This window comes from Hylobates moloch, unplaced genomic scaffold (genome assembly GCF_009828535.3).
Source record: "Hylobates moloch isolate HMO894 unplaced genomic scaffold, HMol_V3 SCAFFOLD_7, whole genome shotgun sequence".
In the NCBI taxonomy this organism is placed as follows: Eukaryota; Metazoa; Chordata; class Mammalia; order Primates; family Hylobatidae; genus Hylobates; species Hylobates moloch.
The window spans coordinates 75328789-75341630 of record NW_026652282.1 but is presented as its reverse complement, the minus strand read 5'-3'; the positions used below and the strand labels follow the sequence as shown (position 1 = coordinate 75341630).

At 37.4% G+C, this 12842-nt stretch overlaps 1 pseudogene; it reads left to right on the top strand.

Annotated features, from left to right (window-relative positions):
- The first annotated feature begins 7048 nt into the window (after window positions 1-7048).
- The window catches only part of LOC116811117 (SERPINE1 mRNA-binding protein 1-like), an 18249-nt pseudogene continuing 12455 nt past the window's right edge, over window positions 7049-12842 (top strand).

Below are 12842 nucleotides of genomic sequence, written 5' to 3'. Positions count from 1 at the left end.
ATCCAAAGAATTTTCCCATTGCAAAAGTAAATATAGAAGAGTTGAAGTTAAGTGACAAAAACACATTTCAGAAAAAAACCCATACAGTTTAAATGAAAGACATAAAATTCCTTTTTAACTTGACCTAGAAACAGTGCTCCAAATGTAAAACTTGAAATAAAAATAAACAAATGTTTATATCTACTTATATGATGAGTAAATTCCTTTTGCTTTATATTGAAAGAAGAAAAGAGTCTATATAATCAAAAAGCCTGCTTTGGAGATGTTAGAAAATATTTCCAGAAAATTCTATATAAGACATATGATTTAGCTCTGTATCCCCACCCAAATCTCATGTTGAGTTGTAATCCTCATTGTTGGAGGAGAGGCCAGGTAGGAGGTGATGTGATCATGGAGGTGGATTTTCTCCCTGCTGTTCTTATAATAGTGAGTGAGATCTCAGAAAATCTGGTTGTTTGAAAGTGTGTAACACTTCCCCCTTCACACTCTCTCTCTCCTGCCAGCCATGTGAAGACATGCTTGCTTCTTCTTTACCCTCTACCATGACTGTAAGTTTCCTGAGGCCTCCCCAGCCATGCTTCCTTAAAGCCTGTGGAACTGTGAGTCAGTTAAACCTATTTTCTTCATAAATTACCCAGTTGCAGGTAGTTCTTTATAGCAGTGTGAGAATGGACTAATACAAAGACTAAATTTTATTGGAAGAAAATAAAAAAAGGGATTCCTAATTGGTAGTTAGAGGGTAAGACTGCTCTATTCTAATGGGAGTTTAGCCTTTCAATTATACATAATCCCAGCCTCAGCTTGTAGCATTTATGAAATCATTAAATCATTCAAGACATCAAGAACTGCTCACATAATAAACTTAACAAAAACCTGAAAGAATTAAAAAGTATAATTTTAAATTTATACTTGTGAGATCTAGTTCTCCAGTTCTCCATTTATAGAATCCTATTCTATAAATTCTTTGTAAATGCACCATCAGAGTGACTGATAAAATATAAAACAACTGTATTGATTGTTGTCACCAGAACAGTATTCACAGTACTATATTGCCAACAAAAAATTGCTTTGAGCTGATTTATCTTTAAATCTGAATTAAAGTAAGAATTTTTCTAACAGTGTTTCTAAGTCAACAAATTTTAGTTTTTCTTTTCTTGTTTTATTTTCTTTCATCTCCCTCTCCCTTTCTTTATCACTTCCTTCCTTCCTCCTTTTCCTGTCATATATTTTACTCTACCAAATTGTTTCTATTAGCCACATAAAACAATATTTAAAAGAATGGGATATAGGAAAGATGGCCAACTAGACACAGCCAGGAGGAACATCTGCCACCAAAGGACCTGAATATTGGGACGACTAGCACACTCCTTGAAGATCTTCAGAGGAAAGATATTGAGAGTGGATGGAGGAAAGACCCAGATGCTGGACTGGAGTGGGAGGAAGCTGGGAACCCTGCACAGGGTTATTGTACACCAGGACTCGTTCCTGACCCCCAACGACTTCTGGAGAAGTGATAATTTGAGCAAGAAAGTGGCAACCTGCTCTCACCGTAGGCCTCTAGAATCTTGGAATCAGGATACTCCACAGCCCCCAGAGATACTAGAGATGGCAGGGAGAGCTGCTTAGGGAGGTGGTAGGGGCAGAACTCCAGCCAGTGTGGAGTCCAGAGGGTTTGGTATGGGAGCATCTGCAGTGGAGCATGGCCAGGAATGCCCATCCCCCAAGGCTCACTTTGGTTCCCTAGGATGCTTTAGCCCTAGGGAACTGTCTGACCTGAACAGTGCAGGTCCTCTTGCCCATTAGACAGGGCCAGTTGGACCTGAGCACCCCTCAGTCGACTGGCCTCCCCTGGGGCCCTAGCCTGGTTCACCTGCTCGCAGTGCAGCCTCAGATGCCCAGGTGAGGTGCATCCTAGGGACGGACCCACATTAAAGTTCCTGCACTGGCATACTGCACCTGACCAATGGAGAGCTCCAGCGTAGTGGCACCCGTGGATGCACATCAGCCCACTCATACATTAGTCCCACTGCAGCCTCCCCCATACCACTTTACCTGCATTCGCTGACACTGACACCAACATAAAACTGCATGGTGACCAGCAGAGCTGCCTCACTCACTGTGCGGCCTCTGCTGCCCATGTGAATGTGTGCACAGAGGGTGCCAGTCCTGCACCCACCAGTGTCCCACCACTGCGCCAGTGGAGCCTCCAACATAAAACTATGCAAGGAGATCAGCGAACCTGCCCCTGCCTTGAGCAGCCATACCTGCCTGCATGAATGCACATACAGAGGGCACACACAGTCCCTCACCCACCATCATTCTGCCCCTGTGCCAACACCACTGCTGGTACAAATGCATGCAGTGATGCTGGTGGGGCTCCACTTTCTGCACTGTGCTGCCATTGCTGCCACTGCAAACACCCACATGAAGCCTGGCATGCTTGAAACCACCAAAACCCCACTGTAGGCAATAAGTGTGCACTCTGCTGTCCTGCTGCTGCTGCTGGCATGTACGAATGAAGATGACTCCTGCTGCTACCACTCTATGAAGCACTTTCGCTGAAATCACCCATCGGAGTATTGTAAACAGCAATCCAGGAACACCTCAGACCCTCCATTGGAGCAGGTTCCTAACCTCAAGTGGCCAGAAGACAAAGTACGGGGCCCAATACAAGACCCATAGCGTTAGAGCTTGCAGTCCAGGAGTACTGAGCTAAGACTTGGATCCTGAAAATCTTCCAGAAACTAATCCAGTCAACTGACCTCACATTATACCACAACCAAACTCACAAGTACATCAAATAGGATAAAAGGAAAAAAGTTCCCATTCTAAGAATAACAGTTTCAAAGATTGAAGCAAAATCAGCCCACAAAGATGAGAAAGAACCAGCACAAGAACTCTCGCAACCCAAAAATCCAGTGTCTTCATCACACTAGTCCTGCAAAAATGGTTCTTAACCAGGCTGAGATGGCTGAAATGACAGATATAGAATTCAGAATATGGATAGGAATGATGACCATTGATATCATCCATAGGAGAAAGTCAAAACCCAGTCCAAGAAATCTAAGGATCACAATAAAATGACACAGTAGCTAATAGACAAAATGGCCATTATGAGACAGTACCAAGCTGATCTGTTAGAGGTGAAAAACAGGCCACAAAAATTTCAGAAGGCAATCGCAAATATTAACAGCAGAATTTACCAAGCTGAGGAAAGAATCTCAGAGCATGAAGATTGGCTGTATAAAATAACTCAGTCAGAGAAAAATAAAGAAAAAATAATAAGGAAGAATGAACAAATCCTATACGAAATATGAGATTATGTAAGGAGACGTAATCTACAATTCATTGACGTGCCTAAAACAGGGGAAGAGAAACCAAGCAACTTGTAAAATGTATTTTAGAATATTTTTCATGAAAAATTTCCCAACCTTACTAGTGAGGCCAACATTCAAATGCAGGAAATGTAGAGAACCTCTGTGAAATACTACACAAGAAGACCATCCCCAAGACATATGGTCATCAAATTCTCCAAGATTGAAATGAAAGAAAGTTAAAGACAGCTAGAGAGAAGGGGCAGGTCACCTACAAAGGAAATCCCATCAGGATAACAGCAGAACTGTCCACAGAAACCCTACAATCCAGAAGAGATTGTCAGTCTATGTTCAACATTCTTAAAGAAAAGAATTTTAAACCATGAATCTCATATCTGGCCAAACTAAGCCTCATACGTGAAGGAGAAGTAAGATCCTTTTCTGGCAAGAAAATGCTAAGAGAATTTGTTAAGAGCAGACCTGCCTTAAAAGAGGTCCAGAAGAGAGTGCTAAATATAGAAAGGATAGACTCTTACCAGTCATCACAAACACACAGTTAAGTGCATACACCAGTGCCACTATAAAGCAACCACACAAACAAGTCTGCATAGCAACCAGCTAACAACAAAATGACAGGATTAAATCCACACATATCAATACAAACCTTGAATGTAAACAGGCTAAATGCTTGCATTAAAAGGCACAGAGTGGCAAGTTGGATAAAGAAGCAAAACTCAATGGTATGCAGTCTTCAAAAGATCCATTTCACATGCAATGACACCCATAGGCTCAAAATAAAGAGATGTAGAAAAATCTGCCAAGCAAATGGAAAACAGAAAAAAGCAGGTGCTGCTATTCTAATTTCATACAAAACAGACTTAAAATTAACAAAGATTTAAAAATAAGGTGGGCATTACATAATGGTAAAGGGCTCAATTCAACAAGAAGACCTAGCTATCCTAAGTGTATATGTGCCCAATACAGGAGCACTCAGATTTACAAAGCAAATTTGTAGAGACCTACAAAGACATTGAGATAACCACACAAAAACAGTGGGAGACTTTAACATGCCACTGACAATATTAGACAGCTTATCAGGGCAGAAAACTGACAAAGATATTTGGAAACATAACTCAACACTTGACCAAATGGGCCTAATAGAAATCTACAGAATATACATTCTTCTTATCCGCAAATGGCACATATTCTAAAATCAACCACATAATTGTGCATAAAACAATCCTCAGAAAATTAAAAAAATGAAAATTATACCAACCATACTCTCAGACCACAGCACAATAAAAATAGAAATAAATACTAAGAAAATCTCTCAGAACCATACGATTAAATGAAAATTAAACAACCTGCTCCTGAATGACTTCTGGGTAAACAATGAAATTAGGGCAGAAATCAAGAAATTCTTTCAAACTAATAAAAAAAAGACCAACATACTAGAATCCCTGGAACAAGGGCAAAACAATGTTAAGTAGGAAGTTTATTGCACTAAACACTCACATCAAAAAGTTAGAAAGATATCAAATTAACAACCTAATATTACAACTAGAGGAACTAGATAAACAAGAGCAAACCAACCCCAAAGCTAGAAGAATACAAGAAATAACCAAAATCAGCTGAACTGAAGGAAATTGAGAAGTGAAAAACCACACAAAAGATCAATTAACCCAGGAGCTGGTTATTTGAAAGAATAAATAAGTTCAATCGACAGCCAGACTAATAAAAATAGAGACAAGGTTCAAATAAACACAATCAGAAATGACAAAGGGAATGTTACCACTGACACCACAGAAATAGAACAAAACCCTAAGAGACAATTATGAACATCTTTATGCACAAAAATTAGAAAACCTAGAAGAAATGCATATATTCTTGGAAACATGCAACCTCCAAATATTTAACCACAAGGAGATTGAATCCTTGAACAGACCAATAATGAGTTCTGAAGTTGAATCAATAATAAGAAGTCTACCAACCAGAAAAAGCCAAGGACAAGACGGATTCATAGCCAAATTCTGCCAGATGTATAAAGAAGAAATTATACCATTCCTACTGAAACTATTCCAAAAAGTTGAGGAGGAAGATCTCTTTCCTAACTCATTTTATGAGACCAGCATCACCAAAACCTGGCAAAGACACAAAAACAACAAAAAAGAAAACTCCAGGCCAATAATCTTGTGGAGCATAGATGCAAACATTCTTAACAAAATACTAGCAAACCAAATCCAGCAGCACATCCAAAAGCTAATCCACCATAACCGAGTAGACTTTATCCTTGAAAAAGAAGATCGGCTCAACATAAGCCAATCAATAAATGTGATTCATCACATAAACAGAACTAAAAGCAAAACTACATAATCATCTCAGTAGCTGAAGAAAAAGCTTTCAATAAAATTCAACATCCCTTCATGTTAAAAACCCTCAACAAACTAGACATTGAAGGAACATACTTCAAAATAATAAGAGCCATATATGCAAAATCCACAGCCAACATCATACTGAATGGGAAAAAACTGGAAACATTCTGATTGATATACAGAACCAGAAAAGGATGCCCACTCTCTCCAATCCTATTTCACATAGTACTGGAAGTCCATGCCAGTGTAATCAGGCAACAGAAAGGAATAAAAGACATCCAAATAGGAAAAGAAGAAGCTATATGCGATCCCATTCACAATAGCCACAAAAAGAATACAATTCCTAGGATACAGCTAACCAAGGTGGTAAAAGACCTCTGCTATGAGAATTACAAAACATTGCTCAAAGAAATTGGACATGACACAAACAAATGGAAAAACATTCCATTCTCATCGACAGGAAAAATCAATATTGTCAAAATTGCCATACTGCCCAAAGCAATGTACAGGTTCAATGCTATTCCTATCAAACTACCAATGACATTATTCCCAGAACTAGAAAAACTATTTTAAAATCCATGTGGAACCCAAGGCAATCCTAAATAAAAAGAAAAAAAGGTGGAAGCATCTCATTACCCAACTTCAAAATATTCTACAAGGGTACAGTAATCAAAACAGTATATTATTGCTACAAAAACAGACACATAGACCAATGGAACAGAATAGAGAGCCCAGAAATAATGCTGCACACTTAAAACCATCTGATCTTTATCAAAATTGAGCAAAACAAGCAATGGGGAAAGAACTCGGTATTCAATAAATGATGCTGGGATAACTGACTAGCCATATGTAGAAGATTAAAATTGGACCCCTTCCTTACATAATATACAAAAGAACTCAAGATAGATTAAAGACATAAATCTAAAACAAAAAACTCTAAAAACCCTGAAAGATAACCTAGGAAATATTATTTTTGACACAGGACCTGGCAAAGACTTTATGACAAAGATGCCAAAAGCAATTTCATCAAAAACACAAGTGGACAGATAGAACCTAATGAAACTAAAGAGCTTCGGTACACCAAAAGAAACTATCAGCAGATTAAACAGACAGAATGTGAGAAAATATTTGCAAACTATGTATCCAACAATGGTTTAATGTCCAGAATCTATAAGGAACTTAAACAAATTACAAGAAAAAAACAAAGAACCCCATCAAAAAGTGGGCAAAGGACATGAACAGACACCTCTCAAACGAAGGCACAATGTGAACTACAAGCATATGAAAAAATGCTCAACATCACTCGTCATTAGAGAGATGCAAATCAAAACTACAGTGATATATCATCTCATACCAATGACAATGACTAATACTAAAGAGTCAAAAATAATAGATGCTGACAAAGTTGCAGAGAAGGAAACACTTATGCACATCTGCTGGGAATGTAAATTATTTCAGCCTTTGTGGAAAGCAAAGTTTGGGGATTCCTCAAAGAACTTGAAACCAAATTGACCCAGCAGTCCCATTATTGGCTGTATTCCCAAATGAATATAAATTGTTCTACCATTATGACATATGCATGCATATGTTTATTGCAGGACTATTCATGATAGCAAAGGAATGGAATCAACCTAAATGCCCATCAACAGTAGACTGAATAAAGAAAATATGATACATATACACCACGGAATACTATGGAGCTGTAAAAATGAATGAGATCATGTTCTTTGCAGAAACATGGATGGAGTTTGAGGCAATTATCCTAAGCAAACTAACAAAGGAAGAGAAAAACCAAATAATGCATGTTCTTTCTTATAAGTGGGACCTAAATATTGAGTACATATGGACAACAAGAAGGGAACAACAGACACTGGGGCCTAGTTAAGGGTGGGTGGTGGCAGGAGGGTGAGGATCAAAAAACTACCTATCAGGTACTATACTTATTTACCTGAGTGATAAAATAATCTGCACACCAAAACCCCATGACATGCAATTTACCTATATAACAAAACTGCACATGTAATCCTGAACCTACAATAAAAGTTAAATAAAATAAAAGAAGAAATACACGTTTACTTTTCTAGAAACAATGTGCTAGTCGGCTAAAGACAGATAGTTTAAATTAAAAAATATAGTTTTCATCTCATACCAAATATATCTGTGAAAATTGTTTTCCTTAAAAATAAATGTGTAGCAAAAAATGTGTATACTTCTCAGTATAATCTGCAAAAGTAATCTGCAAAAGTAATACCTTTTTCTAAAAATGTCTGAAACACTACATTTATAGTGAATTAAAGCAGATAGACACAAACATTGCTAAAGTCAAGTCATTTTATTGTACTGATTGTTTTAAAAATGACATTTGCTGTAATGAAAGCAATCAGAAAGTTGTTGCAATAATTATGACCAAAAAAATTAAAGCAACAACTGTTTTCCAAAAATTGATTTAATTGGAAACTGAATTTGACAACTTGTTAAAGGAGGGAAGTAGAGGATAGAAAGTTTCTCTGATTATAATAGGTGGCATAGAATCCATATGGAATTTAAAAAAATACCTGAATAATTTATATGTAACTTTTGTTCTGACAGCATTTCCACTTTTTCATTATATTTTTAGAGGTCTAGTCTAGGGGGGAAGCATCTGATGATATTTGGTGTTGAGCCTAGGGGAAAAATATTTAATAATATTATTGATTAAAATATAAAAATTGGAATTGATTCAAGGCATTTAAGGAGCATTTCCCAAGAATAAATTTTACATTTATTACTGAAACAAAGAACACATACTTTGAGTTATACAGAAGCCATGTCCTCCAAAATTACTCCTGGCTAGTCTTTGAACTTCTGATTTAAGTACCTAAGGTCCATTTTCCTAAGAATATTCTATCTTTAAATAAAATAATATGGCAAAAGATATCCAAGTCATGTTTTTAAAATAGTATGCAATTTTAACATTCTGACAATAGTGACTAAGTAAAATGTAGGAAAGAAGATTATTTATGTATTTAATATATCTACATATAGTGAATTTATACATGTAAGCTCCTGTTTTTAAATTATACAGAAATATTTTTCATATATTTTACAAGAAAGTTGCTAAGGAAACATCACAGTGTAAATGAAGCACTTATGTATTCTTATTTTATTTTATTTTACTTTATTTTATTTATTTATTTTGAGAAGGAGTTTCGTTCTTGTGGCTCAGGCTGGAGTGCAGTGGCACAATCTCTGCTCACTGCAACCTCCACCTCCTGGGTTCAAGCGACTCTCCTGTCTCAGCCTCCCAAGTAGCTGGGATTACAGGTGCCCACCACCATGACCTGCTAATTTTTGTATTTTTAGTAGTGATGGAATTTCACCATGTTGGCCGGGCTGGTCTCGAACTCCTAACCTCAGGTGATCTTCCCTCCTCGACCTCCAAAGTGCTGGGCTTACAGGCGTGAGCCACCACGCCCAACCAGCACTTATGTATTCTTATCGTAGATGTTAGTGACATTGTTATATGGTTAACTGACATATAGAACAGGTTATATGACACAAGTAGGAAGCTAATATGTATACTATAAGCACTTTATGGAAGTATTGTAACTCATTAACAATGAGAAATGACAAATACATTTTTCTTATATGTATATTTTTTGACAGAGTCTCACTCTGTTGCCCAGGCTGGAGTGCAATGGCAGGATCTTGGCTCACTGCAATCTCCACCTCCAGAGTTCAAGCAATTCTCCTGCCTCAGCCTCCCTAGTAGCTGAGATTACAGGCGCCCGCCACCATGCCCGGCTAATTTTTGTATTTTTAGTAGAGACGGGGTTTCACCATGTTGGCCAGGCTGGTCTCCATCTCCTAACCTCAAGCGATCTGCCCACCTCAGCCTCCCAAAGTGCTGGGTTACAAGCATGAGCCACCATGCCCGACCTTCTTGTTATCATTTTAAACAGACTGATAGTGAGGCTTATGAAAATATCATCTCTCTAACTGCTATGAAAATCCATAACAATAGCTCATGAACTCTGTTTAGCAGGGTAATAGCAGTTTCAATTACTTGCCTTTTAAATGTTGAATGTCAAATCTGAACAGTGAAACTGTCAAACTGTCAAAAATATATATCATAGGCATTTTTTTCTTATCATATTAAGAACTATGGAAATGTAGCACAGCAATCCTCTTCGTAGAGCTAATACTGTTTCTTTTTCCTCAGTAATAATAAGATTTTTCAGAGTGAAAGTTGCAGAAATGAATTCTGTATTTAAATGAAATTTTTCTGGGCTTGGTGAAGGGAAGAATCTCAGAGCTAGTGGTGGATTTATTTATTGACTTGGTATTCTTTTTCTTTTCCTTCTTTCTTTCTTTTTTTTTTTTTTTTTTTGAGACGAAGTCTTGCTCTGTCGCCCAGGCTGGAGTGCAGTGGCGCCATCTCGGCTCACTGCAAGCTCTGCCTCCTGGGTTCACGCCATTCTCCTGCCTCAGCCTCCCCAGTAGCTAGGACTACAGGCGCCTGCCACCACGCCCGGCTAATTTTTTGTATTTTTAGTAGAGACTAGGAACTTGAGCTGAGGTCATCTTCACTACCAATGAGACTACCTCAATTTTTGTATTTCTGAGTGAAAAATAAAGAGATTTCAGTGTTTTAAATAACATTAGAAGGCACAGAAATGGAGTGAGATAAGACAGATTTGGGATTCCTGTGCCTTTCTCTCTACTAGTTTTGTATTCAAGTCACGTTGTTGTCATTAAAATTTTTAGCAATTAAGCACACAGCGTATAATTTCTGCTTCTCTGGAGGCTTGAGGCCGGAAGATCACTTGAGCCCAGGAGTTCTAGACCATCCTGGGCAATGTAATGAGAATGAACTCTCTAGATCCAGGTCAACTACCACTTTGATCCAAACTATTTGTGTAAATAACGTGTGATAAGTCATAAAAATGTGTTCGGTATTACAATCTTTTCTGAATAAAACCATCAGAGAATGGTGAGAATGAATGCTCCACTGACAACAGAGTCAATAATAGGTTTTACTCATCAGTAAACTGACTCCTATCATGATTGCAACAAGTGGGCTAGGTTTGTAAATTTGTAAATGAACATTTGTAGATTGTTAATATTTATGTTATAACAACTATGCTGAAGGCCAAAGGCATAACTTCAGTCCTGTTGTTAAGCTCTCAATCAAAGGACTTTTAATATATTTTCTGAAAAGTCCTCATTTTTCACTTCTGTGTCTCCTAGTTTGTCTCTTGTCCTGGTTGCCCAGGAAGTTATAATACACAATGTGTGACATTCTTTTTACTATAGCTCTGATTATGATTGTAATTCTGCAAGCTAACATTAATGAACAGTGATTGCTACAGTGTTCAGAATGAAGAGATGAATTAACAAATGCATTTCTTAAAAATCATCAATAAAATTTCTATAATTGTAAAGTCAAATTAAAAATAATCAATATATTTGGCAATATACATTTTTTCATGTTATGAAGGAAAGTCCTTCAGCATATATAGCTTTTCTAATTAAAATTTTGACTAAATCTAAAAACATACCTGCTATAGAAATTTCCCATTGTTACAGTGTCACAAGAGTTTTCTGGGGAACATTTTTGTTTGCAATCCTAGACCAGCCTCTTATTTTAAAAATATCCCAGCACCATTTATTAAATAGGGAATCCTTTCCCCATTGCTTGTTTTTGTCAGGCTTGTCAAAGATCAGATGGTTGTAGAAGTGTGGTGTTATTTCTGAGGCCTCTGTTCTGTCCCATTGGTCTATATATCTGTTTTGGTACCAGTACCATGCTGTTTTGGTTACTGTAGCCTCGTAGTATAGTTTGAAGTCAGGTAGTGTGATGCCTCCAGCTTTGTTCTTTTTGCTTAGGATTGTCTTGGCTATACGGGCTCTCTTTTGGTTCCATATAAAATTTAAGGTAGTTTTTTCTAATTCTGTGAAGAAAATGGTAGCTTGATGGGGACAGCATCATCTTCAGCAAACAAACACAGGAACAGAAAACCAAACATCACATGTTCTCACTCGTAAGTGGGAGTTGAACAACGAGAACACATAGACACAGGGAGGGGAACATCACACACTGGGGCCTGTTGAGGTGTGGGGATAGGGGAGGGATAGCATTAGGAGAAATACCTAATGTAGATGATGGGTTGATGGATGCAGCAAACCACCATGGCACGTTTATACCTATGTAACAAACCTGCACATTCTGCACATGCATCCCAGAACTTAAGTGTAATAAAAAAATAAAAATAAAAATATCAGTGGGGTGGAAATTGTCAAGTATTGAAATATTCATTGTCAAATATCTTCTTTGATTTTCTGGAATCCTTACCCATTTTTTGTTTTTTACCTGACCGTGTTTAGAGAAATAAGTAGACAAAATATATATGCACATGTTTTATCTAGCCCTAATTTATTTTTCTAAAATTGATGATATATTTTTCTTTTTGGTTCATTCTCATGAAGTAGAAAATCAACTAAAACACACAAGAATGTCAGAGATTACTTAAATGACAAATATAGATATCTTGGGTTTCCACTCTCAGGATAGTTTCCGGTTCAAGTAACTGACCTTACAGACAGAACCTCAGAGGAGAAGTAACTAGATCTGCATCAAAGGACCTTAATTTACAAATGTAAGGTAAATAACTCACCCTATAGTTTACTCTGTTTAGAAAACAACAGAACCATTAATAAGATTATTAATAGTGTCTTAAGTGAAACTTGTTTCATTACTAGAAGAATACTCAAATGCTATATTTACAAGTAAAAAGGTGAAAATATTTTTTTTATTATACTTTAAGTTTTAGGGTACATGTGCACAACGTGCAGGTTAGTTACATATGTATACATGTGCCATGTTGGTGTGCTGCACCCAGTCACTCATCATTTAACATTAGGTATATCTCCAAATGCTATCCCTCCACCCTCCCTGCACCTGACAACAGGCCCCGGTGTGTGATGTTCCCTTCCTGTGTCCATGTGTTCTCATTGTTCAATTCCGACCTATGAGTGAGAACATGTGGTGTTTGTTTTTTTGTCCTTGCCATAGTTTGTCCTTGCCATAGTTTCCAGCTTCATCCATGTCCCTACAAAGGACATGAACTCATCCTTTTTTATGGTTGCATAGTATTCCATGGTGTATATGTGCCAC